At 52.9% G+C, this 24,146-nt stretch overlaps 4 non-coding genes across 4 annotated transcripts; all 4 read left to right on the forward strand.

Annotated features, from left to right (window-relative positions):
- The first annotated feature begins 9,105 nt into the window (after window positions 1-9,105).
- On the forward strand, window positions 9,106-9,187 carry TRNAL-AAG (transfer RNA leucine (anticodon AAG)). The gene has a single exon. It is a non-coding gene; the product is annotated as a tRNA-Leu (tRNA).
- Window positions 9,188-11,998: 2,811 nt separating this feature from the next.
- On the forward strand, window positions 11,999-12,080 carry TRNAL-AAG (transfer RNA leucine (anticodon AAG)). The gene has a single exon. It is a non-coding gene; the product is annotated as a tRNA-Leu (tRNA).
- A 5,739-nt stretch (window positions 12,081-17,819) lies between these two features.
- TRNAL-AAG (transfer RNA leucine (anticodon AAG)) lies at window positions 17,820-17,901 on the forward strand. Its single transcript has one exon. It is a non-coding gene; the product is annotated as a tRNA-Leu (tRNA).
- Window positions 17,902-22,166: 4,265 nt separating this feature from the next.
- On the forward strand, window positions 22,167-22,248 carry TRNAL-AAG (transfer RNA leucine (anticodon AAG)). Its single transcript has one exon. It is a non-coding gene; the product is annotated as a tRNA-Leu (tRNA).
- The last annotated feature ends 1,898 nt before the right edge of the window (window positions 22,249-24,146 follow it).

The raw sequence follows: 24,146 nt of genomic DNA on the forward strand, positions 1-24,146 counted from the left end.
CAGGAGCTCTTGCGTTGAGCTGTGACGCGTCCTGGGAAGACCTCCCGTTGCAGCGGAATGAGCCCCACTTCCAGGGCGTGCTGGTAGCAAATTTCCCACAGCCCACAGGGAGCAAACGATCCCAGGTGTGATGTATCACCAGGAGAGGCTGAGATGAGAGTAAGGGTTCACGCGTGTGCCCGGACCAAGGTTAATGATGGGATTAGAGCTAGGTTAGATGCAGGGAAAGAGTGAGAGTTATAATTAGGGATAAAGCTAACAGGTGATCATTACTCGTCATGTAACATGATACAAAGGGTCACAAGAGGAACTGATTCAGGGTTACAATTTGGACTTCGCAGACAACAGGAGCACTAAATGGTGCTGAGGGGGACTCAATAAAGCGGACCGGCCGCCTAATGTAAGCAATTGTGCACAAATATTGTACGATGACTAGCGTTGCCGGTGCTTTTTTCTGAAAGAGTCAGTTCCTGTCACCCATTCCCTACTTGACTCAACCTAATCTTCAAGAATATTTGTCAAGAACTAAAAAAAATCCAGAAAAGGTTTAACCTCGGTCTCCCGCGTGACAGGCGGGGATACTGACCACTATACTAACGAGGAGACGTGAGGGCATGAAATGAACAGCTGCTGATGTCTGCACAGCATCCAGCGACCACCTAGATGGCCTAGGGGGTCTCATTTTCCCCCGTCAAACGGCTTGCCCGATCTAAGGCTAATTTCTTTCTTTTTATCGGCACCAGGCTTAAAACTCAGTTTAAGGTGATCGTTCCGGGCTATGTTTGACTCCAGAGTTGAACCTGTCATCCCGCCTTTCCTCAGCAAATCAAGCTACCCATCTCAAGTCTCATGAGCTGAGGACGGCAAAGTCCCTGTGGGCTTAGGACAGTCAAAGAAACCCCTGGGCTGCATGCTAAGCCCCTTTTCGGCTTCACTTTCCGAAACCTGCCCCAGCTTGCGATTCGTTTTTTTCTCACTTCTTGCCCCCATCTCCCACCTTGCCTCATGGTCTCCCCTCCTCTGCGCACCTGACAGTTTGCCTGCCCTTCCACTGCCTGTCTCCAGACTTTCCAAGGAGAAAAGGCAAAGCACTAAAGCGGGCCGGGCAACGGGTCAAGTTCCGCTTTCGGCGGCTAGCAGGAAGGTAGCGTGGCGGAGCGGTCTAAGGCGCTGGATTAAGGCTCCAGTCTCTTCGGAGGCGTGGGTTCCAATCCCACCGCTGCCACTTTTCCTGGCCTTGCATTTTAAAGAAGAACGTAACGTTGACCTCTTCCTTCATTAGTGCCACCTCTGTCGCAATGAGCAAGCGGATGGTATGCCACACCCTGCAGGAAAAAGGTTTCGCTTCTGACGTCTTGCTTTTCTGGACATCCAGTCTCAAGTTTCCCATCTGGAACGGCGCTCCCTGCTGCTTTGTGAAGGCTTGCTGCAAGAGCCTTCGAAACCCAGGAGCTCTTGCGTTGAGCTGTGACGTGTCCTGGGAAGACCTCCCGTTGCAGCGGAATGAGCCCCACTTCCAGGGCGTGCTGGTAGCAAATTTCCCACAGCCCACAGGGAGCAAACGATCCCAGGTGTGATGTATCACCAGGAGAGGCTGAGATGAGAGTAAGGGTTCACGCGTGTGCCCGGACCAAGGTTAATGATGGGATTAGAGCTAGGGTTAGATGCAGGGAAAGAGTGAGAGTTATAATTAGGGATAAAGCTAACAGGTGATCATTACTCGTCATGTAACATGATACAAAGGGTCAGAAGAGGAACTGATTCAGGGTTACAATTTGGACTTCGCAGACAACAGGAGCACTAAATGGTGCTGAGGGGGACTCAATAAAGCGGACCGGCCGCCTAATGTAAGCAATTGTGCACAAATATTGTACGATGACTAGCGTTGCCGGTGCTTTTTTCTGAAAGAGTCAGTTCCTGGCACCCATTCCCTACTTGACTCAACCTAATCTTCAAGAATATTTGTCAAGAACTAAAAAAAATCCAGAAAAGGTTTAACCTCCCCGCCCGGTCTCCCGCGTGACAGGCGGGGATACTGACCACTATACTAACGAGGAGACGTGAGGGCATGAAATGAACAGCTGCTGATGTCTGCACAGCATCCAGCGACCACCTAGATGGCCTAGGGGGTCTCATTTTCCCCCGTCAAACGGCTTGCCCGATCTAAGGCTAATTTCTTTCTTTTTATCGGCACCAGGCTTAAAACTCAGTTTAAGGTGATCGTTCCGGGCTATGTTTGACTCCAGAGTTGAACCTGTCATCCCGCCTTTCCTCAGCAAATCAAGCTACCCATCTCAAGTCTCATGAGCTGAGGACGGCAAAGTCCCTGTGGGCTTAGGACAGTCAAAGAAACCCCTGGGCTGCATGCTAAGCCCCTTTTCGGCTTCACTTTCCGAAACCTGCCCCAGCTTGCGATTCGTTTTTTTCTCACTTCTTGCCCCCATCTCCCACCTTGCCACATGGTCTCCCCTCCTCTGCGCACCTGACAGTTTGTCTGCCCTTCCACTGCCTGTCTCCAGACTTTCCAAGGAGAAAAGGCAAAGCACTAAAGCGGGCCGGGCAACGGGTCAAGTTCCGCTTTCGGCGGCTAGCAGGAAGGTAGCGTGGCCAAGCGGTCTAAGGCGCTGGATTAAGGCTCCAGTCTCTTCGGAGGCGTGGGTTCAAATCCCACCGCTGCCACTTTTCCTGGCCTTGCATTTTAAAGAAGAACGTAACGTTGACCTCTTCCTTCATTAGTGCCACCTCTGTCGCAATGAGCAAGCGGATGGTATGCCACACCCTGCAGGAAAAAGGTTTCGCTTCTGACGTCTTGCTTTTCTGGACATCCAGTCTCAAGTTTCCCATCTGGAACGGCGCTCCCTGCTGCTTTGTGAAGGCTTGCTGCAAGAGCCTTCGAAACCCAGGAGCTCTTGCGTTGAGCTGTGACACGTCCTGGGAAGACCTCCCGTTGCAGCGGAATGAGCCCCACTTCCAGGGCGTGCTGGTAGCAAATTTCCCACAGCCCACAGGGAGCAAACGATCCCAGGTGTGATGTATCACCAGGAGTGGCTGAGATGAGAGTAAGGGTTCACGCGTGTGCCCGGACCAAGGTTAATGATGGGATTAGAGCTAGGGTTAGATGCAGGGAAAGAGTGAGAGTTATAATTAGGGATAAAGCTAACAGGTGATCATTACTCGTCATGTAACATGATACAAAGGGTCAGAAGAGGAACTGATTCAGGGTTACAATTTGGACTTCGCAGACAACAGGAGCACTAAATGGTGCTGAGGGGGACTCAATAAAGCGGACCGGCCGCCTAATGTAAGCAATTGTGCACAAATATTGTACGATGACTAGCGTTGCCGGTGCTTTTTTCTTAAAGAGTCAGTTCCTGGCACCCATTCCCTACTTGACTCAACCTAATCTTCAAGAATATTTGTCAAGAACTAAAAAAAATCCAGAAAAGGTTTAACCTCCCCGTCGGAACCCCGGTCTCCCGCGTGACAGGCGGGGATACTGACCACTATACTAACGAGGAGACGTGAGGGCACGAAATGAACAGCTGCTGATGTCTGCACAGCATCCAGCGACCACCTAGATGGCCTAGGGGGTCTCATTTTCCCCCGTCAAACGGCTTGCCCGATCTAAGGCTAATTTCTTTCTTTTTATCGGCACCAGGCTTAAAACTCAGTTTAAGGTGATCGTTCCGGGCTATGTTTGACTCCAGAGTTGAACCTGTCATCCCGCCTTTCCTCAGCAAATCAAGCTACCCATCTCAAGTCTCATGAGCTGAGGACGGCAAAGTCCCTGTGGGCTTAGGACAGTCAAAGAAACCCCTGGGCTGCATGCTAAGCCCCTTTTCGGCTTCACTTTCCGAAACCTGCCCCAGCTTGCGATTCGTTTTTTTCTCACTTCTTGCCCCTGTTGCCTAGGGATCTAGGCCCAAATGAAGGACGCACACACGGAGAGATAAGAGGAACTTCTTTATTCTTTCACAACCAAACTGGAACTGCCACTCGCAGCGCACGTGCCCCATAACCCCCTTGCCCAGTCAAACTCCGCCTTTCCAACGGAGGGGGCTCACGAGCGTTAACCCCTTGAGTCCCGGGTAACACTACCCCCGGACAATATGTCCAAACATCAACTTGACACGCTGTGTCTCAACAAATAACTCAACACTCTTCAACAAGTCTCATCGGCTTCTTTATGAGCCGTCTCGGCCTCTCACCTCGAGTCCCCAGATCAGGCTCCTCTTCAATCACTTCACTCTGGGCCATGTCCCGGGGGTCCCCTTCCGGGGGAAACCACTCATCATCCCTCGGCATCCGTGGTTCCGGTGAAAGTGCCCTTTGGGTTCCTTCCGTGGGCTCTCTCCTTGTATATGGCCTGAACTGCTGACAGTTTCTGGTGATGGTCCTGTTCTCATCTTCCGCCGTCACCATCGTGCCTTTCATGGCAACAATCCTCATGGGGCTTGGAGCAAACCGCGGGTCTGTCTTCCTGCTTGCCGGCTGCTGTACCAGGACTTCGTCTCCCACCTGGAGCTCCGGCAGCACCGCTCCTCTTCGTGCATCGGTGCGACGCCTCGCAACCTCTTTTGCCACCGCATCTCTCTGGAGCAGATCTTGGTCGGCCGGCTCAGCCTGCACCGTACTCCTCGGGATGCGAGTTCGCACCACATATCTGAACATGAGCTCTGCAGGCGTCTTATTTGTGACCTCGTGAGGAGTGTTCCTGTAGTCTCTTAACAAGCGGCATAGCGCTTGGTGTGTATCAACGGCGTCCAGCCGTGCCCTCTGAATGGTCTTCTTAATCGATCCCATAAATCGCTCCGCCATTCCATTAGCCTGGGGGTGACGTGGTGTGATCTTCATGTGCCTGAACCCCAGGTGCTCTGCCAATGTCCCAAATTCGTGTCCACAGAACGGTGGTCCGTTGTCGGATTTGACCCACTTGGGGATCCCCCACTCACTAAAGACCTCTTCTATCGTTGCCGCAACTTGAGAGAACGCTGTGGAACTGACTCTCTTGGCAATCGGGAATCTTGAGTGTTCATCCACGAAGAGCAGAATGTAGTCGCCCGCTTCAGTGGGCCCGTAAAAATCCATGGCTACTCGTTCCCATGGGTGCTCAGGTATTTGAGTGTGTTGGAGCGGGGGTGGACGTTCTGCAGGGGCTGTGCACTGACAGGCGTGGCAGTTCTTCACCCACTCGTCCACAGCTGCGTCCAGGAAGGGGAACCACACATGGCATCTGAGCTGCTTCTTTGTGTTCTCCGCTCCCCTGTGACCTTCGTGCGCTATGCTGACCACCTCGCTCCTGAGTGTGGCAGGGATGACGATCCTGCACCCTCTGAGCAGAATGTTATCGTCCTTTACCGCCAGTTCACCATGGACCCTGGCTAGCCGTTCGATTTCTTGCTTGTTCACGCCCGGGTGAGCTAGGGTGGCTCTCTGGTGATCTTTCCACTTGTTGGCCGTCGTGAGGCTGATCGCCAGGGCTGTCGTGGGATCGGCTGCCGATGCGGCCGCTACCCTTTCAAGTGATAGTGCCGGGGGCAGCGCCTGAGCCGCCACATATTGCACATACGCAACGTCACCCTTCCGTGCCAGCGGGGCCCCTACTGGGTGTCGGGAGAGGTAGTCAGCGGGGTTAAGGTCGCCCCCCGGGCGGTGTACGATATCGTAATCATATTCCTGGAGGCGGATGCCCCACCTCTCGATCCTCGGTGGCATCTTGGTATGCGGGTTCCCAAACAATGAGAGGAGTGCCTGATGATCGGTGATCAGCGTAAACTTCTTTCCGATTATAAAGTTATGAAAATGCTCACACGCCCAGACGGCTGCCAAGCTCTCCTTCTCGGCTTGGGAGTAGGCTAGTTCAGGTGTTGATAGCGCTCGGCTCGCGTATGCAATCACGTGTCTGGGGTTAACATCCGCGCCACTGGTTTGGGCCAGAATGGCGCCGAGGCCTACGGGGCTGGCGTCGACTACCACCTCGGTGTGCCACTGTGGGTTAAAATATGCGAGGCGATGAGCCTCGGCGAGGGCTTGCTTGATGTCCGCGAAAGCCTGTTGGCAGGCCTGTGTCCATTCAAACGGCGACTCCTTCTGTAGCAGTTTCCTCAGCGGGTCTGTGATGGAGGCATAGTGGGGGATGTACCTCGCACAGTATCCTGCCATGCCAAGGAACGAGCGGACGTCCGCCACTTGTCGGGGCTCGGCGAGGTTGGTGATCGTCTCGACCTTCTCAGGGTCAGGCAGCATGCCGTCCTTGGAGAAGATATGTCCAAAGAACTTGAGTTTTGTTCTGCTGAACCGGCATTTTGATATGTTGAGCGTGAGGCCGGCACTCTGAAGGGCTTCGCATGTGTCGTGTAGAGCCCTGTCATGGGATTCCTTGGACGATCCAAAGACGAGAATGTCGTCGCTGTAATTGAGAGCCCCCTTGATAGGTCGGATGATCTGGCGTATAGTTTCCTGGAAGATCTCAGCGGCAGATGAGATTCCAAAGTTCAGCCTCCGGTATCTAAAGAGCCCATCGTGTGTCGCAAACGTGGTTATGGGCCGGGAATCAGGGTGGAGCTCCAGCTGATGGTATCCCTGATTTAAGTCCAGTTTGGAGAACATTTGGGCACTGTTCAGCAGCACAATCATGTCCTCAATACATGGTCCCGGGTGTCGCTCCCGTTGAATCGCCGTGTTGGCCACCCGCATGTCCACACACAAGCGGATCTTACCCCCTTCCTTGGGTACCACCACAAGGGGGGACACCCACGGCGTCGGCCCCGTCGCCGGTTCAATAATGTCGTCGCGGAGCAGTTGCTGGAGCGCCTCCGAAACTGTCTCCTGAAGGTGGAATCCGACCCTTCTGGGATGTTGCGGCACTGGACGCACGTTGGGGTCAATGTGGAGCCGGATGGGGGGTCCCTGTAGTTTTCCTAGCCCCACGCAGAGCTTGGGGAAGGCCTCCGCGATGTCTTCTTGTGAGACGAGCGATTGAGTTTGATGATAGGCAATCGCATCTACCGTGTTCCCCTGGCCGGGTTTGGCCGCTGCGGCAGTGATCACGTCTCCCGCATTCACGTGAATTTCGATCAGTCCGAGGTGCGACGCCGTGTAGTAGCTAAGGAGGCATCGGCTCTTGGCGAGGGACCGTATCACGTGAATGGTCGCATCGACTTGCCGCCCGTTCAGGAGAAGGCACTGGGTGAATTGACCCACCGTTTGGAGCGGGGTGGCGGCACCCCACTGGAAGATTCTGGAGCGAGACGGACTGAGCTGTGGCGGGCATGGTATCTTGGCGTAGTCTTGTTCACCCATGATGTTCACTGTGGCCCCAGAGTCGATCATAAATTGAAATTGGCAATTCGCCATCTTGAGCGGGATCTGCGGGGCCTCCCTGGCCTCTTTGTTGTCGAGGATGAGGTTCACGAACTCATCCTGGTCGTAGTGGTCCTGCGGCGCGTAGTAGGCCGCCGCCTGGTCGTCTTGGCAGAGGGTTTCCGGCCTGTATTCTGCAGGCGGGTTGTCGTATTCGTCTGTGAAATGTCTGGGCTGTTCGGCCTGGTCATACGGAGGGGCATATCCTGCCGCTAGGTATTCGTCCATCGCACGAACGTAACGCCTCTGGCCGAGGCCCTGTTGATATGGTCTCGGCTGGCTGTATTGCAGGGGTTGCGGGCGGAACGGCATTCTGGGGGCCGCCTGGGGCCGCATCGGTGGAAATGGTACGCCCTCCCTGCAAACGGAGTGAAAGTGTCCTTCTCTCCCGCAGTTGGTACATCGCTGGGACAGGGCAGGGCAAGACCCTGAGTGGGGGAAGGACATCCCGCAGCGGTAGCACTGTCTTTGCAGACGCGGGGTTGACATCGACGGGGCAATCGGTGGTCTATATGGCTGAGGGCCCCTGTCGCCTTGACGGGGGGGCAGTATGGCGGCCACGAATTCCCCTGAGTCCACTTTCGCGTTGTTGGAATGGCCCATGGCTGAGGCCTGCGCATCCACCCTCTCGTGGATGCGGGCGAGTTCACTGACCTCGGGCATGGTGAGCGGTTTCTTGAGGAGCTGTTTCTTGAGTGCGGGGGAGAGGCATCCCTCGATCACCCTCAGCCGGATAGCTTCCTCTAACGAGAACGCATCAAATTGGCAGTTCGCCCCTTTCACCCGTAGACGTGTGATGAATTCGTCGACGGTCTCTTGCGGGAGTTGGGTGCATTGATTGAACAGGTATCTTTCATAGTCCCGATTGACTTCGATGATAAGCAGTTTGTCCAAAGCGCCGATCAGCTTGGGAAAAGTGTCCTGGTCTGTGGGCGGAATGGCCTTGACGACCGTTTTGATCTCTCCCCCTACCAGGTTAAGGAAAATGTCTCTCATATTGGGGGAGTCCCCGTCGCCGGAACCTCTCACGAAGTGTCGAAAATCGTCCATCCAGTCGGTCCATCTGGGGCCTTTGGTGGCCTGAGGAGTCATAGTGAACGGCGGGGGCAGTCGTAGTTGAATCGACTTCGCCACCCGTGGCAGTTGAGGCGAGCCCTGGCTGGACCCCGGGTTGGAGGTGCTCATGGCGCCTGGGAGAGAAGGCCCACGGGTGCGCGGGCGGGGTCGCTTCCGCGGAGGTTCGACGGAGGAGGTCCGGCAAGGCGGATTCGGCGGAGTGCCGTGTTGCGCGGAGGTGGAGCAGGAGGAGGGGGCTCGCTGGATCGGCCACCACAGGCGGACTGCCGTAGGAGGAGGACTCCGGTGCGCGGGAGAGATCCTCGTCGCCAAATGTTGCCTAGGGATCTAGGCCCAAATGAAGGACGCACACACGGAGAGATAAGAGGAACTTCTTTATTCTTTCACAACCAAACTGGAACTGCCACTCGCAGCGCACGTGCCCCATAACCCCCTTGCCCAGTCAAACTCCGCCTTTCCAACGGAGGGGGCTCACGAGCGTTAACCCCTTGAGTCCCGGGTAACAGCCCCCATCTCCCACCTTGCCTCATGGTCTCCCCTCCTCTGCGCACCTGACAGTTTGCCTGCCCTTCCACTGCCTGTCTCCAGACTTTCCAAGGAGAAAAGGCAAAGCACTAAAGCGGGCCGGGCAACGGGTCAAGTTCCGCTTTCGGCGGCTAGCAGGAAGGTAGCGTGGCCGAGCGGTCTAAGGCGCTGGATTAAGGCTCCAGTCTCTTCGGAGGCGTGGGTTCAAATCCCACCGCTGCCACTTTTCCTGGCCTTGCATTTTAAAGAAGAACGTAACGTTGACCTCTTCCTTCATTAGTGCCACCTCTGTCGCAATGAGCAAGCGGATGGTATGCCACACCCTGCAGGAAAAAGGTTTCGCTTCTGACGTCTTGCTTTTCTGGACATCCAGTCTCAAGTTTCCCATCTGGAACGGCGCTCCCTGCTGCTTTGTGAAGGCTTGCTGCAAGAGCCTTCGAAACCCAGGAGCTCTTGCGTTGAGCTGTGACGCGTCCTGGGAAGACCTCCCGTTGCAGCGGAATGAGCCCCACTTCCAGGGCGTGCTGGTAGCAAATTTCCCACAGCCCACAGGGAGCAAACGATCCCAGGTGTGATGTATCACCAGGAGAGGCTGAGATGAGAGTAAGGGTTCACGCGTGTGCCCGGACCAAGGTTAATGATGGGATTAGAGCTAGGGTTAGATGCAGGGAAAGAGTGAGAGTTATAATTAGGGATAAAGCTAACAGGTGATCATTACTCGTCATGTAACATGATACAAAGGGTCAGAAGAGGAACTGATTCAGGGTTACAATTTGGACTTCGCAGACAACAGGAGCACTAAATGGTGCTGAGGGGGACTCAATAAAGCGGACCGGCCGCCTAATGTAAGCAATTGTGCACAAATATTGTACGATGACTAGCGTTGCCGGTGCTTTTTTCTTAAAGAGTCAGTTCCTGGCACCCATTCCCTACTTGACTCAACCTAATCTTCAAGAATATTTGTCAAGAACTAAAAAAAATCCAGAAAAGGTTTAACCTCCCCGTCACCCCGGTCTCCCGCGTGACAGGCGGGGATACTGACCACTATACTAACGAGGAGACGTGAGGGCACGAAATGAACAGCTGCTGATGTCTGCACAGCATCCAGCGACCACCTAGATGGCCTAGGGGGTCTCATTTTCCCCCGTCAAACGGCTTGCCCGATCTAAGGCTAATTTCTTTCTTTTTATCGGCACCAGGCTTAAAACTCAGTTTAAGGTGATCGTTCCGGGCTATGTTTGACTCCAGAGTTGAACCTGTCATCCCGCCTTTCCTCAGCAAATCAAGCTACCCATCTCAAGTCTCATGAGCTGAGGACGGCAAAGTCCCTGTGGGCTTAGGACAGTCAAAGAAACCCCTGGGCTGCATGCTAAGCCCCTTTTCGGCTTCACTTTCCGAAACCTGCCCCAGCTTGCGATTCGTTTTTTTCTCACTTCTTGCCCCCATCTCCCACCTTGCCTCATGGTCTCCCCTCCTCTGCGCACCTGACAGTTTGCCTGCCCTTCCACTGCCTGTCTCCAGACTTTCCAAGGAGAAAAGGCAAAGCACTAAAGCGGGCCGGGCAACGGGTCAAGTTCCGCTTTCGGCGGCTAGCAGGAAGGTAGCGTGGCCGGCGCTGGATTAAGGCTCCAGTCTCTTCGGAGGCGTGGGTTCAAATCCCACCGCTGCCACTTTTCCTGGCCTTGCATTTTAAAGAAGAACGTAACGTTGACCTCTTCCTTCATTAGTGCCACCTCTGTCGCAATGAGCAAGCGGATGGTATGCCACACCCTGCAGGAAAAAGGTTTCGCTTCTGACGTCTTGCTTTTCTGGACATCCAGTCTCAAGTTTCCCATCTTGAACGGCGCTCCCTGCTGCTTTGTGAAGGCTTGCTGCAAGAGCCTTCGAAACCCAGGAGCTCTTGCGTTGAGCTGTGACGCGTCCTGGGAAGACCTCCCGTTGCAGCGGAATGAGCCCCACTTCCAGGGCGTGCTGGTAGCAAATTTCCCACAGCCCACAGGGAGCAAACGATCCCAGGTGTGATGTATCACCAGGAGAGGCTGAGATGAGAGTAAGGGTTCACGCGTGTGCCCGGACCAAGGTTAATGATGGGATTAGAGCTAGGTTAGATGCAGGGAAAGAGTGAGAGTTATAATTAGGGATAAAGCTAACAGGTGATCATTACTCGTCATGTAACATGATACAAAGGGTCACAAGAGGAACTGATTCAGGGTTACAATTTGGACTTCGCAGACAACAGGAGCACTAAATGGTGCTGAGGGGGACTCAATAAAGCGGACCGGCCGCCTAATGTAAGCAATTGTGCACAAATATTGTACGATGACTAGCGTTGCCGGTGCTTTTTTCTGAAAGAGTCAGTTCCTGTCACCCATTCCCTACTTGACTCAACCTAATCTTCAAGAATATTTGTCAAGAACTAAAAAAAATCCAGAAAAGGTTTAACCTCGGTCTCCCGCGTGACAGGCGGGGATACTGACCACTATACTAACGAGGAGACGTGAGGGCATGAAATGAACAGCTGCTGATGTCTGCACAGCATCCAGCGACCACCTAGATGGCCTAGGGGGTCTCATTTTCCCCCGTCAAACGGCTTGCCCGATCTAAGGCTAATTTCTTTCTTTTTATCGGCACCAGGCTTAAAACTCAGTTTAAGGTGATCGTTCCGGGCTATGTTTGACTCCAGAGTTGAACCTGTCATCCCGCCTTTCCTCAGCAAATCAAGCTACCCATCTCAAGTCTCATGAGCTGAGGACGGCAAAGTCCCTGTGGGCGTAGGACAGTCAAAGAAACCCCTGGGCTGCATGCTAAGCCCCTTTTCGGCTTCACTTTCCGAAACCTGCCCCAGCTTGCGATTCGTTTTTTTCTCACTTCTTGCCCCCATCTCCCACCTTGCCTCATGGTCTCCCCTCCTCTGCGCACCTGACAGTTTGCCTGCCCTTCCACTGCCTGTCTCCAGACTTTCCAAGGAGAAAAGGCAAAGCACTAAAGCGGGCCGGGCAACGGGTCAAGTTCCGCTTTCGGCGGCTAGCAGGAAGGTAGCGTGGCCGAGCGGTCTAAGGCGCTGGATTAAGGCTCCAGTCTCTTCGGAGGCGTGGGTTCAAATCCCACCGCTGCCACTTTTCCTGGCCTTGCATTTTAAAGAAGAACGTAACGTTGACCTCTTCCTTCATTAGTGCCACCTCTGTCGCAATGAGCAAGCGGATGGTATGCCACACCCTGCAGGAAAAAGGTTTCGCTTCTGACGTCTTGCTTTTCTGGACATCCAGTCTCAAGTTTCCCATCTGGAACGGCGCTCCCTGCTGCTTTGTGAAGGCTTGCTGCAAGAGCCTTCGAAACCCAGGAGCTCTTGCGTTGAGCTGTGACGCGTCCTGGGAAGACCTCCCGTTGCAGCGGAATGAGCCCCACTTCCAGGGCGTGCTGGTAGCAAATTTCCCACAGCCCACAGGGAGCAAACGATCCCAGGTGTGATGTATCACCAGGAGAGGCTGAGATGAGAGTAAGGGTTCACGCGTGTGCCCGGACCAAGGTTAATGATGGGATTAGAGCTAGGGTTAGATGCAGGGAAAGAGTGAGAGTTATAATTAGGGATAAAGCTAACAGGTGATCATTACTCGTCATGTAACATGATACAAAGGGTCAGAAGAGGAACTGATTCAGGGTTACAATTTGGACTTCGCAGACAACAGGAGCACTAAATGGTGCTGAGGGGGACTCAATAAAGCGGACCGGCCGCCTAATGTAAGCAATTGTGCACAAATATTGTACGATGACTAGCGTTGCCGGTGCTTTTTTCTGAAAGAGTCAGTTCCTGGCACCCATTCCCTACTTGACTCAACCTAATCTTCAAGAATATTTGTCAAGAACTAAAAAAAATCCAAAAAAAGGTTTAACCTCCCCGTCGGGGTCTCCCGCGTGACAGGCGGGGATACTGACCACTATACTAACGAGGAGACGTGAGGGCATGAAATGAACAGCTGCTGATGTCTGCACAGCATCCAGCGACCACCTAGATGGCCTAGGGGGTCTCATTTTCCCCCGTCAAACGGCTTGCCCGATCTAAGGCTAATTTCTTTCTTTTTATCGGCACCAGGCTTAAAACTCAGTTTAAGGTGATCGTTCCGGGCTATGTTTGACTCCAGAGTTGAACCTGTCATCCCGCCTTTCCTCAGCAAATCAAGCTACCCATCTCAAGTCTCATGAGCTGAGGACGGCAAAGTCCCTGTGGGCTTAGGACAGTCAAAGAAACCCCTGGGCTGCATGCTAAGCCCCTTTTCGGCTTCACTTTCCGAAACCTGCCCCAGCTTGCGATTCGTTTTTTTCTCACTTCTTGCCCCCATCTCCCACCTTGCCTCATGGTCTCCCCTCCTCTGCGCACCTGACAGTTTGCCTGCCCTTCCACTGCCTGTCTCCAGACTTTCCAAGGAGAAAAGGCAAAGCACTAAAGCGGGCCGGGCAACGGGTCAAGTTCCGCTTTCGGCGGCTAGCAGGAAGGTAGCGTGGCCAAGCGGTCTAAGGCGCTGGGTTAAGGCTCCAGTCTCTTCGGAGGCGTGGGTTCAAATCCCACCGCTGCCACTTTTCCTGGCCTTGCATTTTAAAGAAGAACGTACCGTTGACCTCTTCCTTCATTAGTGCCACCTCTGTCGCAATGAGCAAGCGGATGGTATACCACACCCTGCAGGAAAAAGGTTTCGCTTCTGACGTCTTGCTTTTCTGGACATCCAGTCTCAAGTTTCCCATCTGGAACGGCGCTCCCTGCTGCTTTGTGAAGGCTTGCTGCAAGAGTCTTCGAAACCCAGGAGCTCTTGCGTTGAGCTGTGACGCGTCCTGGGAAGACCTCCCGTTGCAGCGGAATGAGCCCCACTTCCAGGGCGTGCTGGTAGCAAATTTCCCACAGCCCACAGGGAGCAAACGATCCCAGGTGTGATGTATCACCAGGAGAGGCTGAGATGAGAGTAAGGGTTCACGCGTGTGCCCGGACCAAGGTTAATGATGGGATTAGAGCTAGGGTTAGATGCAGGGAAAGAGTGAGAGTTATAATTAGGGATAAAGCTAACAGGTGATCATTACTCGTCATGTAACATGATACAAAGGGTCAGAAGAGGAACTGATTCAGGGTTACAATTTGGACTTCGCAGACAACAGGAGCACTAAATGGTGCTGAGGGGGACTCAATAAAGCGGACCGGCCGCCTAATGTAAGCAATTGTGCACAAATATTGTACGATGACTAGCGTTGCCGGTGCTTTTTTCTTAAAGAGTCAGTTCCTGGCACCCATTCCCTACTTGACTCAACCTAATCTTCAAGAATATTTGTCAAGAACTAAAAAAAATCCAGAAAAGGTTTAACCTCCCCGTCGCCCCGGTCTCCCGCGTGACAGGCGGGGATACTGACCACTATACTAACGAGGAGACGTGAGGGCACGAAATGAACAGCTGCTGATGTCTGCACAGCATCCAGCGACCACCTAGATGGCCTAGGGGTCTCATTTTCCCCCGTCAAACGGCTTGCCCGATCTAAGGCTAATTTCTTTCTTTTTATCGGCACCAGGCTTAAAACTCAGTTTAAGGTGATCGTTCCGGGCTATGTTTGACTCCAGAGTTGAACCTGTCATCCCGCCTTTCCTCAGCAAATCAAGCTACCCATCTCAAGTCTCATGAGCTGAGGACGGCAAAGTCCCTGTGGGCTTAGGACAGTCAAAGAAACCCCTGGGCTGCATGCTAAGCCCCTTTTCGGCTTCACTTTCCGAAACCTGCCCCAGCTTGCGATTCGTTTTTTTCTCACTTCTTGCCCCCATCTCCCACCTTGCCTCATGGTCTCCCCTCCTCTGCGCACCTGACAGTTTGCCTGCCCTTCCACTGCCTGTCTCCAGACTTTCCAAGGAGAAAAGGCAAAGCACTAAAGCGGGCCGGGCAACGGGTCAAGTTCCGCTTTCGGCGGCTAGCAGGAAGGTAGCGTGGCCGAGCGGTCTAAGGCGCTGGATTAAGGCTCCAGTCTCTTCGGAGGCGTGGGTTCAAATCCCACTGCTGCCACTTTTCCTGGCCTTGCATTTTAAAGAAGAACGTAACGTTGACCTCTTCCTTCATTAGTGCCACCTCTGTCGCAATGAGCAAGCGGATGGTATGCCACACCCTGCAGGAAAAAGGTTTCGCTTCTGACGTCTTGCTTTTCTGGACATCCAGCCTCAAGTTTCCCATCTGGAACGGCGCTCCCTGCTGCTTTGTGAAGGCTTGCTGCAAGAGCCTTCGAAACCCAGGAGCTCTTGCGTTGAGCTGTGACGCGTCCTGGGAAGACCTCCCGTTGCAGCGGAATGAGCCCCACTTCCAGGGCGTGCTGGTAGCAAATTTCCCACAGCCCACAGGGAGCAAACGATCCCAGGTGTGATGTATCACCAGGAGAGGCTGAGATGAGAGTAAGGGTTCACGCGTGTGCCCGGACCAAGGTTAATGATGGGATTAGAGCTAGGGTTAGATGCAGGGAAAGAGTGAGAGTTATAATTAGGGATAAAGCTAACAGGTGATCATTACTCGTCATGTAACATGATACAAAGGGTCAGAAGAGGAACTGATTCAGGGTTACAATTTGGACTTCGCAGACAACAGGAGCACTAAATGGTGCTGAGGGGGACTCAATAAAGCGGACCGGCCGCCTAATGTAAGCAATTGTGCACAAATATTGTACGATGACTAGCGTTGCCGGTGCTTTTTTCTGAAAGAGTCAGTTCCTGGCACCCATTCCCTACTTGACTCAACCTAATCTTCAAGAATATTTGTCAAGAACTAAAAAAAATCCAGAAAAGGTTTAACCTCCGCGCCCGGTCTCCCGCGTGACAGGCGGGGATACTGACCACTATACTAACGAGGAGACGTGAGGGCATGAAATGAACAGCTGCTGATGTCTGCACAGCATCCAGCGACCACCTAGATGGCCTAGGGGGTCTCATTTTCCCCCGTCAAACGGCTTGCCCGATCTAAGGCTAATTTCTTTCTTTTTATCGGCACCAGGCTTAAAACTCAGTTTAAGGTGATCGTTCCGGGCTATGTTTGACTCCAGAGTTGAACCTGTCATCCCGCCTTTCCTCAGCAAATCAAGCTACCCATCTCAAGTCTCATGAGCTGAGGACGGCAAAGTCCCTGTGGGCTTAGGACAGTCAAAGAAACCCCTGGGCTGCATGCTAAGCCCCTTTTCGGCTTCACTTTCCGAAACCTGCCCCAGCTTGCGATTCGTTTTTTTCTCACTTCTTGCCCCCATCTCCCACCTTGCCTCATGGTCTCCCCTCCTCTGCGCACCTGACAGTTTGTCTGCCCTTCCACTGCCTGTCTCCAGACTTTCCAAGGAGAAAAGGCAAAGCACTAAAGCGGGCCGGGCAACGGGTCAAGTTCCGCTTTCGGTGGCTAGCAGGAAGGTAGCGTGGCCAAGCGGTCTAAGGCGCTGGATTAAGGCTCCAGTCTCTTCGGAGGCGTGGGTTCAAATCCCACCGCTGCCACTTTTCCTGGCCTTGCATTTTAAAGAAGAACGTAACGTTGACCTCTTCCTTCATTAGTGCCACCTCTGTCGCAATGAGCAAGCGGATGGTATGCCACACCCTGCAGGAAAAAGGTTTAGCTTCTGACGTCTTGCTTTTCTGGACATCCAGTCTCAAGTTTCCCATCTGGAACGGCGCTCCCTGCTGCTTTGTGAAGGCTTGCTGCAAGAGCCTTCAAAACCCAGGAGCTCTTGCGTTGAGCTGTGACACGTCCTGGGAAGACCTCCCGTTGCAGCGGAATGAGCCCCACTTCCAGGGCGTGCTGGTAGCAAATTTCCCACAGCCCACAGGGAGCAAACGATCCCAGGTGTGATGTATCACCAGGAGAGGCTGAGATGAGAGTAAGGGTTCACGCGTGTGCCCGGACCAAGGTTAATGATGGGATTAGAGCTAGGGTTAGATGCAGGGAAAGAGTGAGAGTTATAATTAGGGATAAAGCTAACAGGTGATCATTACTCGTCATGTAACATGATACAAAGGGTCAGAAGAGGAACTGATTCAGGGTTACAATTTGGACTTCGCAGACAACAGGAGCACTAAATGGTGCTGAGGGGGACTCAATAAAGCGGACCGGCCGCCTAATGTAAGCAATTGTGCACAAATATTGTACGATGACTAGCGTTGCCGGTGCTTTTTTCTTAAAGAGTCAGTTCCTGGCACCCATTCCCTACTTGACTCAACCTAATCTTCAAGAATATTTGTCAAGAACTAAAAAAAATCCAGAAAAGGTTTAACCTCCCCGTCGGGTCTCCCGCGTGACAGGCGGGGATACTGACCACTATACTAACGAGGAGACGTGAGGGCACGAAATGAACAGCTGCTGATGTCTGCACAGCATCCAGCGACCACCTAGATGGCCTAGGGGGTCTCATTTTCCCCCGTCAAACGGCTTGCCCGATCTAAGGCTAATTTCTTTCTTTTTATCGGCACCAGGCTTAAAACTCAGTTTAAGGTGATCGTTCCGGGCTATGTTTGACTCCAGAGTTGAACCTGTCATCCCGCCTTTCCTCAGCAAATCAAGCTACCCATCTCAAGTCTCATGAGCTGAGGACGGCAAAGTCCCTGTGGGCTTAGGACAGTCAAAGAAACCCCTGGGCTGCATGCTAAGCCCCTTTTCGGCTTCACTTTCCGAAACCTGCCCCAGCTTGCGATTCGTTTTTTTCTCACTTCTTGCCCCCATCTCCCACCTTGCCTCATGGTCTCCCCTCCTCTGCGCACCTGACAGTTTGCCTGCCCTTCCACTGCCTGTCTCCAGACTTTCCAAGGAGAAAAGGCAAAGCACTAAAGCGGGCCGGGCAACGGGTCAAGTTCCGCTTTCGGCGGCTAGCAGGAAGGTAGCGTGGCCGAGTGGTCTAAGGCGCTGGATTAAGGCTCCAGTCTCTTCGGAGGCGTGGGTTCAAATCCCACCGCTGCCACTTTTCCTGGCCTTGCATTTTAAAGAAGAACGTAACGTTGACCTCTTCCTTCATTAGTGCCACCTCTGTCGCAATGAGCAAGCGGATGGTATGCCACACCCTGCAGGAAAAAGGTTTCGCTTCTGACGTCTTGCTTTTCTGGACATCCAGTCTCAAGTTTCCCATCTGGAACGGCGCTCCCTGCTGCTTTGTGAAGGCTTGCTGCAAGAGCCTTCGAAACCCAGGAGCTCTTGCGTTGAGCTGTGACGCGTCCTGGGAAGACCTCCCGTTGCAGCGGAATGAGCCCCACTTCCAGGGCGTGCTGGTAGCAAATTTCCCACAGCCCACAGGGAGCAAACGATCCCAGGTGTGATGTATCACCAGGAGAGGCTGAGATGAGAGTAAGGGTTCACGCGTGTGCCCGGACCAAGGTTAATGATGGGATTAGAGCTAGGGTTAGATGCAGGGAAAGAGTGAGAGTTATAATTAGGGATAAAGCTAACAGGTGATCATTACTCGTCATGTAACATGATACAAAGGGTCAGAAGAGGAACTGATTCAGGGTTACAATTTGGACTTCGCAGACAACAGGAGCACTAAATGGTGCTGAGGGGGACTCAATAAAGCGGACCGGCCGCCTAATGTAAGCAATTGTGCACAAATATTGTACGATGACTAGCGTTGCCGGTGCTTTTTTCTTAAAGAGTCAGTTCCTGGCACCCATTCCCTACTTGACTCAACCTAATCTTCAAGAATATTTGTCAAGAACTAAAAAAAATCCAGAAAAGGTTTAACCTCCCCGTCGCCCCGGTCTCCCGCGTGACAGGCGGGGATACTGACCACTATACTAACGAGGAGACGTGAGGGCACGAAATGAACAGCTGCTGATGTCTGCACAGCATCCAGCGACCACCTAGATGGCCTAGGGGGTCTCATTTTCCCCCGTCAAACGGCTTGCCCGATCTAAGGCTAATTTCTTTCTTTTTATCGGCACCAGGCTTAAAACTCAGTTTAAGGTGATCGTTCCGGGCTATGTTTGACTCCAGAGTTGAACCTGTCATCCCGCCTTTCCTCAGCAAATCAAGCTACCCATCTCAAGTCTCATGAGCTGAGGACGGCAAAGTCCCTGTGGGCTTAGGACAGTCAAAGAAACCCCTGGGCTGCATGCTAAGCCCCTTTTCGGCTTCACTTTCCGAAACCTGCCCCAGCTTGCGATTCGTTTTTTTCTCACTTCTTGCCCCCATCTCCCACCTTGCCTCATGGTCTCCCCTCCTCTGCGCACCTGACAGTTTGCCTGCCCTTCCACTGCCTGTCTCCAGACTTTCCAAGGAGAAAAGGCAAAGCACTAAAGCGGGCCGGGCAACGGGTCAAGTTCCGCTTTCGGCGGCTAGCAGGAAGGTAGCGTGGCCGGCGCTGGATTAAGGCTCCAGTCTCTTCGGAGGCGTGGGTTCAAATCCCACCGCTGCCACTTTTCCTGGCCTTGCATTTTAAAGAAGAACGTAACGTTGACCTCTTCCTTCATTAGTGCCACCTCTGTCGCAATGAGCAAGCGGATGGTATGCCACACCCTGCAGGAAAAAGGTTTCGCTTCTGACGTCTTGCTTTTCTGGACATCCAGTCTCAAGTTTCCCATCTTGAACGGCGCTCCCTGCTGCTTTGTGAAGGCTTGCTGCAAGAGCCTTCGAAACCCAGGAGCTCTTGCGTTGAGCTGTGACGCGTCCTGGGAAGACCTCCCGTTGCAGCGGAATGAGCCCCACTTCCAGGGCGTGCTGGTAGCAAATTTCCCACAGCCCACAGGGAGCAAACGATCCCAGGTGTGATGTATCACCAGGAGAGGCTGAGATGAGAGTAAGGGTTCACGCGTGTGCCCGGACCAAGGTTAATGATGGGATTAGAGCTAGGTTAGATGCAGGGAAAGAGTGAGAGTTATAATTAGGGATAAAGCTAACAGGTGATCATTACTCGTCATGTAACATGATACAAAGGGTCACAAGAGGAACTGATTCAGGGTTACAATTTGGACTTCGCAGACAACAGGAGCACTAAATGGTGCTGAGGGGGACTCAATAAAGCGGACCGGCCGCCTAATGTAAGCAATTGTGCACAAATATTGTACGATGACTAGCGTTGCCGGTGCTTTTTTCTGAAAGAGTCAGTTCCTGTCACCCATTCCCTACTTGACTCAACCTAATCTTCAAGAATATTTGTCAAGAACTAAAAAAAATCCAGAAAAGGTTTAACCTCGGTCTCCCGCGTGACAGGCGGGGATACTGACCACTATACTAACGAGGAGACGTGAGGGCATGAAATGAACAGCTGCTGATGTCTGCACAGCATCCAGCGACCACCTAGATGGCCTAGGGGGTCTCATTTTCCCCCGTCAAACGGCTTGCCCGATCTAAGGCTAATTTCTTTCTTTTTATCGGCACCAGGCTTAAAACTCAGTTTAAGGTGATCGTTCCGGGCTATGTTTGACTCCAGAGTTGAACCTGTCATCCCGCCTTTCCTCAGCAAATCAAGCTACCCATCTCAAGTCTCATGAGCTGAGGACGGCAAAGTCCCTGTGGGCTTAGGACAGTCAAAGAAACCCCTGGGCTGCATGCTAAGCCCCTTTTCGGCTTCACTTTCCGAAACCTGCCCCAGCTTGCGATTCGTTTTTTTCTCACTTCTTGCCCCCATCTCCCACCTTGCCTCATGGTCTCCCCTCCTCTGCGCACCTGACAGTTTGCCTGCCCTTCCACTGCCTGTCTCCAGACTTTCCAAGGAGAAAAGGCAAAGCACTAAAGCGGGCCGGGCAACGGGTCAAGTTCCGCTTTCGGCGGCTAGCAGGAAGGTAGCGTGGCGGAGCGGTCTAAGGCGCTGGATTAAGGCTCCAGTCTCTTCGGAGGCGTGGGTTCAAATCCCACCGCTGCCACTTTTCCTGGCCTTGCATTTTAAAGAAGAACGTAACGTTGACCTCTTCCTTCATTAGTGCCACCTCTGTCGCAATGAGCAAGCGGATGGTATGCCACACCCTGCAGGAAAAAGGTTTCGCTTCTGACGTCTTGCTTTTCTGGACATCCAGTCTCAAGTTTCCCATCTGGAACGGCGCTCCCTGCTGCTTTGTGAAGGCTTGCTGCAAGAGCCTTCGAAACCCAGGAGCTCTTGCGTTGAGCTGTGACGTGTCCTGGGAAGACCTCCCGTTGCAGCGGAATGAGCCCCACTTCCAGGGCGTGCTGGTAGCAAATTTCCCACAGCCCACAGGGAGCAAACGATCCCAGGTGTGATGTATCACCAGGAGAGGCTGAGATGAGAGTAAGGGTTCACGCGTGTGCCCGGACCAAGGTTAATGATGGGATTAGAGCTAGGGTTAGATGCAGGGAAAGAGTGAGAGTTATAATTAGGGATAAAGCTAACAGGTGATCATTACTCGTCATGTAACATGATACAAAGGGTCAGAAGAGGAACTGATTCAGGGTTACAATTTGGACTTCGCAGACAACAGGAGCACTAAATGGTGCTGAGGGGGACTCAATAAAGCGGACCGGCCGCCTAATGTAAGCAATTGTGCACAAATATTGTACGATGACTAGCGTTGCCGGTGCTTTTTTCTTAAAGAGTCAGTTCCTGGCACCCATTCCCTACTTGACTCAACCTAATCTTCAAGAATATTTGTCAAGAACTAAAAAAAATCCAGAAAAGGTTTAACCTCCCCGTCGGGTCTCCCGCGTGACAGGCGGGGATACTGACCACTATACTAACGAGGAGACGTGAGGGCACGAAATGAACAGCTGCTGATGTCTGCACAGCATCCAGCGACCACCTAGATGGCCTAGGGGGTCTCATTTTCCCCCGTCAAACGGCTTGCCCGATCTAAGGCTAATTTCTTTCTTTTTATCGGCACCAGGCTTAAAACTCAGTTTAAGGTGATCGTTCCGGGCTATGTTTGACTCCAGAGTTGAACCTGTCATCCCGCCTTTCCTCAGCAAATCAAGCTACCCATCTCAAGTCTCAGGAGCTGAGGACGGCAAAGTCCCTGTGGGCTTAGGACAGTCAAAGAAACCCCTGGGCTGCATGCTAAGCCCCTTTTCGGCTTCACTTTCCGAAACCTGCCCCAGCTTGCGATTCGTTTTTTTCTCACTTCTTGCCCCCATCTCCCACCTTGCCTCATGGTCTCCCCTCCTCTGCGCACCTGACAGTTTGCCTGCCCTTCCACTGCCTGTCTCCAGACTTTCCAAGGAGAAAAGGCAAAGCACTAAAGCGGGACGGGCAACGGGTCAAGTTCCGCTTTCGGCGGCTAGCAGGAAGGTAGCGTGGCCGAGCGGTCTAAGGCGCTGGATTAAGGCTCCAGTCTCTTCGGAGGCGTGGGTTCAAATCCCACCGCTGCCACTTTTCCTGGCCTTGCATTTTAAAGAAGAACGTAACGTTGACCTCTTCCTTCATTAGTGTCACCTCTGTCGCAATGAGCAAGCGGATGGTATGCCACACCCTGCAGGAAAAAGGTTTCGCTTCTGACGTCTTGCTTTTCTGGACATCCAGTCTCAAGTTTCCCATCTGGAACGGCGCTCCCTGCTGCTTTGTGAAGGCTTGCTGCAAGAGCCTTCGAAACCCAGGAGCTCTTGCGTTGAGCTGTGACGCGTCCTGGGAAGACCTCCCGTTGCAGCGGAATGAGCCCCACTTCCAGGGCGTGCTGGTAGCAAATTTCCCACAGCCCACAGGGAGCAAACGATCCCAGGTGTGATGTATCACCAGGAGAGGCTGAGATGAGAGTAAGGGTTCACGCGTGTGCCCGGACCAAGGTTAATGATGGGATTAGAGCTAGGGTTAGATGCAGGGAAAGAGTGAGAGTTATAATTAGGGATAAAGCTAACAGGTGATCATTACTCGTCATGTAACATGATACAAAGGGTCAGAAGAGGAACTGATTCAGGGTTACAATTTGGACTTCGCAGACAACAGGAGCACTAAATGGTGCTGAGGGGGACTCAATAAAGCGGACCGGCCGCCTAATGTAAGCAATTGTGCACAAATATTGTACGATGACTAGCGTTGCCGGTGCTTTTTTCTTAAAGAGTCAGTTCCTGGCACCCATTCCCTACTTGACTCAACCTAATCTTCAAGAATATTTGTCAAGAACTAAAAAAAATCCAGAAAAGGTTTAACCTCCCCGTCGCCCCGGTCTCCCGCGTGACAGGCGGGGATACTGACCACTATACTAACGAGGAGACGTGAGGGCACGAAATGAACAGCTGCTGATGTCTGCACAGCATCCAGCGACCACCTAGATGGCCTAGGGGGTCTCATTTTCCCCCGTCAAACGGCTTGCCCGATCTAAGGCTAATTTCTTTCTTTTTATCGGCACCAGGCTTAAAACTCAGTTTAAGGTGATCGTTCCGGGCTATGTTTGACTCCAGAGTTGAACCTGTCATCCCGCCTTTCCTCAGCAAATCAAGCTACCCATCTCAAGTCTCATGAGCTGAGGACGGCAAAGTCCCTGTGGGCTTAGGACAGTCAAAGAAACCCCTGGGCTGCATGCTAAGCCCCTTTTCGGCTTCACTTTCCGAAACCTGCCCCAGCTTGCGATTCGTTTTTTTCTCACTTCTTGCCCCCATCTCCCACCTTGCCTCATGGTCTCCCCTCCTCTGCGCACCTGACAGTTTGCCTGCCCTTCCACTGCCTGTCTCCAGACTTTCCAAGGAGAAAAGGCAAAGCACTAAAGCGGGCCGGGCAACGGGTCAAGTTCCGCTTTCGGCGGCTAGCAGGAAGGTAGCGTGGCCGGCGCTGGATTAAGGCTCCAGTCTCTTCGGAGGCGTGGGTTCAAATCCCACCGCTGCCACTTTTCCTGGCCTTGCATTTTAAAGAAGAACGTAACGTTGACCTCTTCCTTCATTAGTGCCACCTCTGTCGCAATGAGCAAGCGGATGGTATGCCACACCCTGCAGGAAAAAGGTTTCGCTTCTGACGTCTTGCTTTTCTGGACATCCAGTCTCAAGTTTCCCATCTTGAACGGCGCTCCCTGCTGCTTTGTGAAGGCTTGCTGCAAGAGCCTTCGAAACCCAGGAGCTCTTGCGTTGAGCTGTGACGCGTCCTGGGAAGACCTCCCGTTGCAGCGGAATGAGCCCCACTTCCAGGGCGTGCTGGTAGCAAATTTCCCACAGCCCACAGGGAGCAAACGATCCCAGGTGTGATGTATCACCAGGAGAGGCTGAGATGAGAGTAAGGGTTCACGCGTGTGCCCGGACCAAGGTTAATGATGGGATTAGAGCTAGGTTAGATGCAGGGAAAGA

Source organism: Ambystoma mexicanum, unplaced genomic scaffold (genome assembly GCF_040938575.1).
Source record: "Ambystoma mexicanum isolate Mex_15411 unplaced genomic scaffold, UKY_AmexF1_1 Mex_scaf89, whole genome shotgun sequence".
Classification (NCBI taxonomy): Eukaryota; Metazoa; Chordata; class Amphibia; order Caudata; family Ambystomatidae; genus Ambystoma; species Ambystoma mexicanum.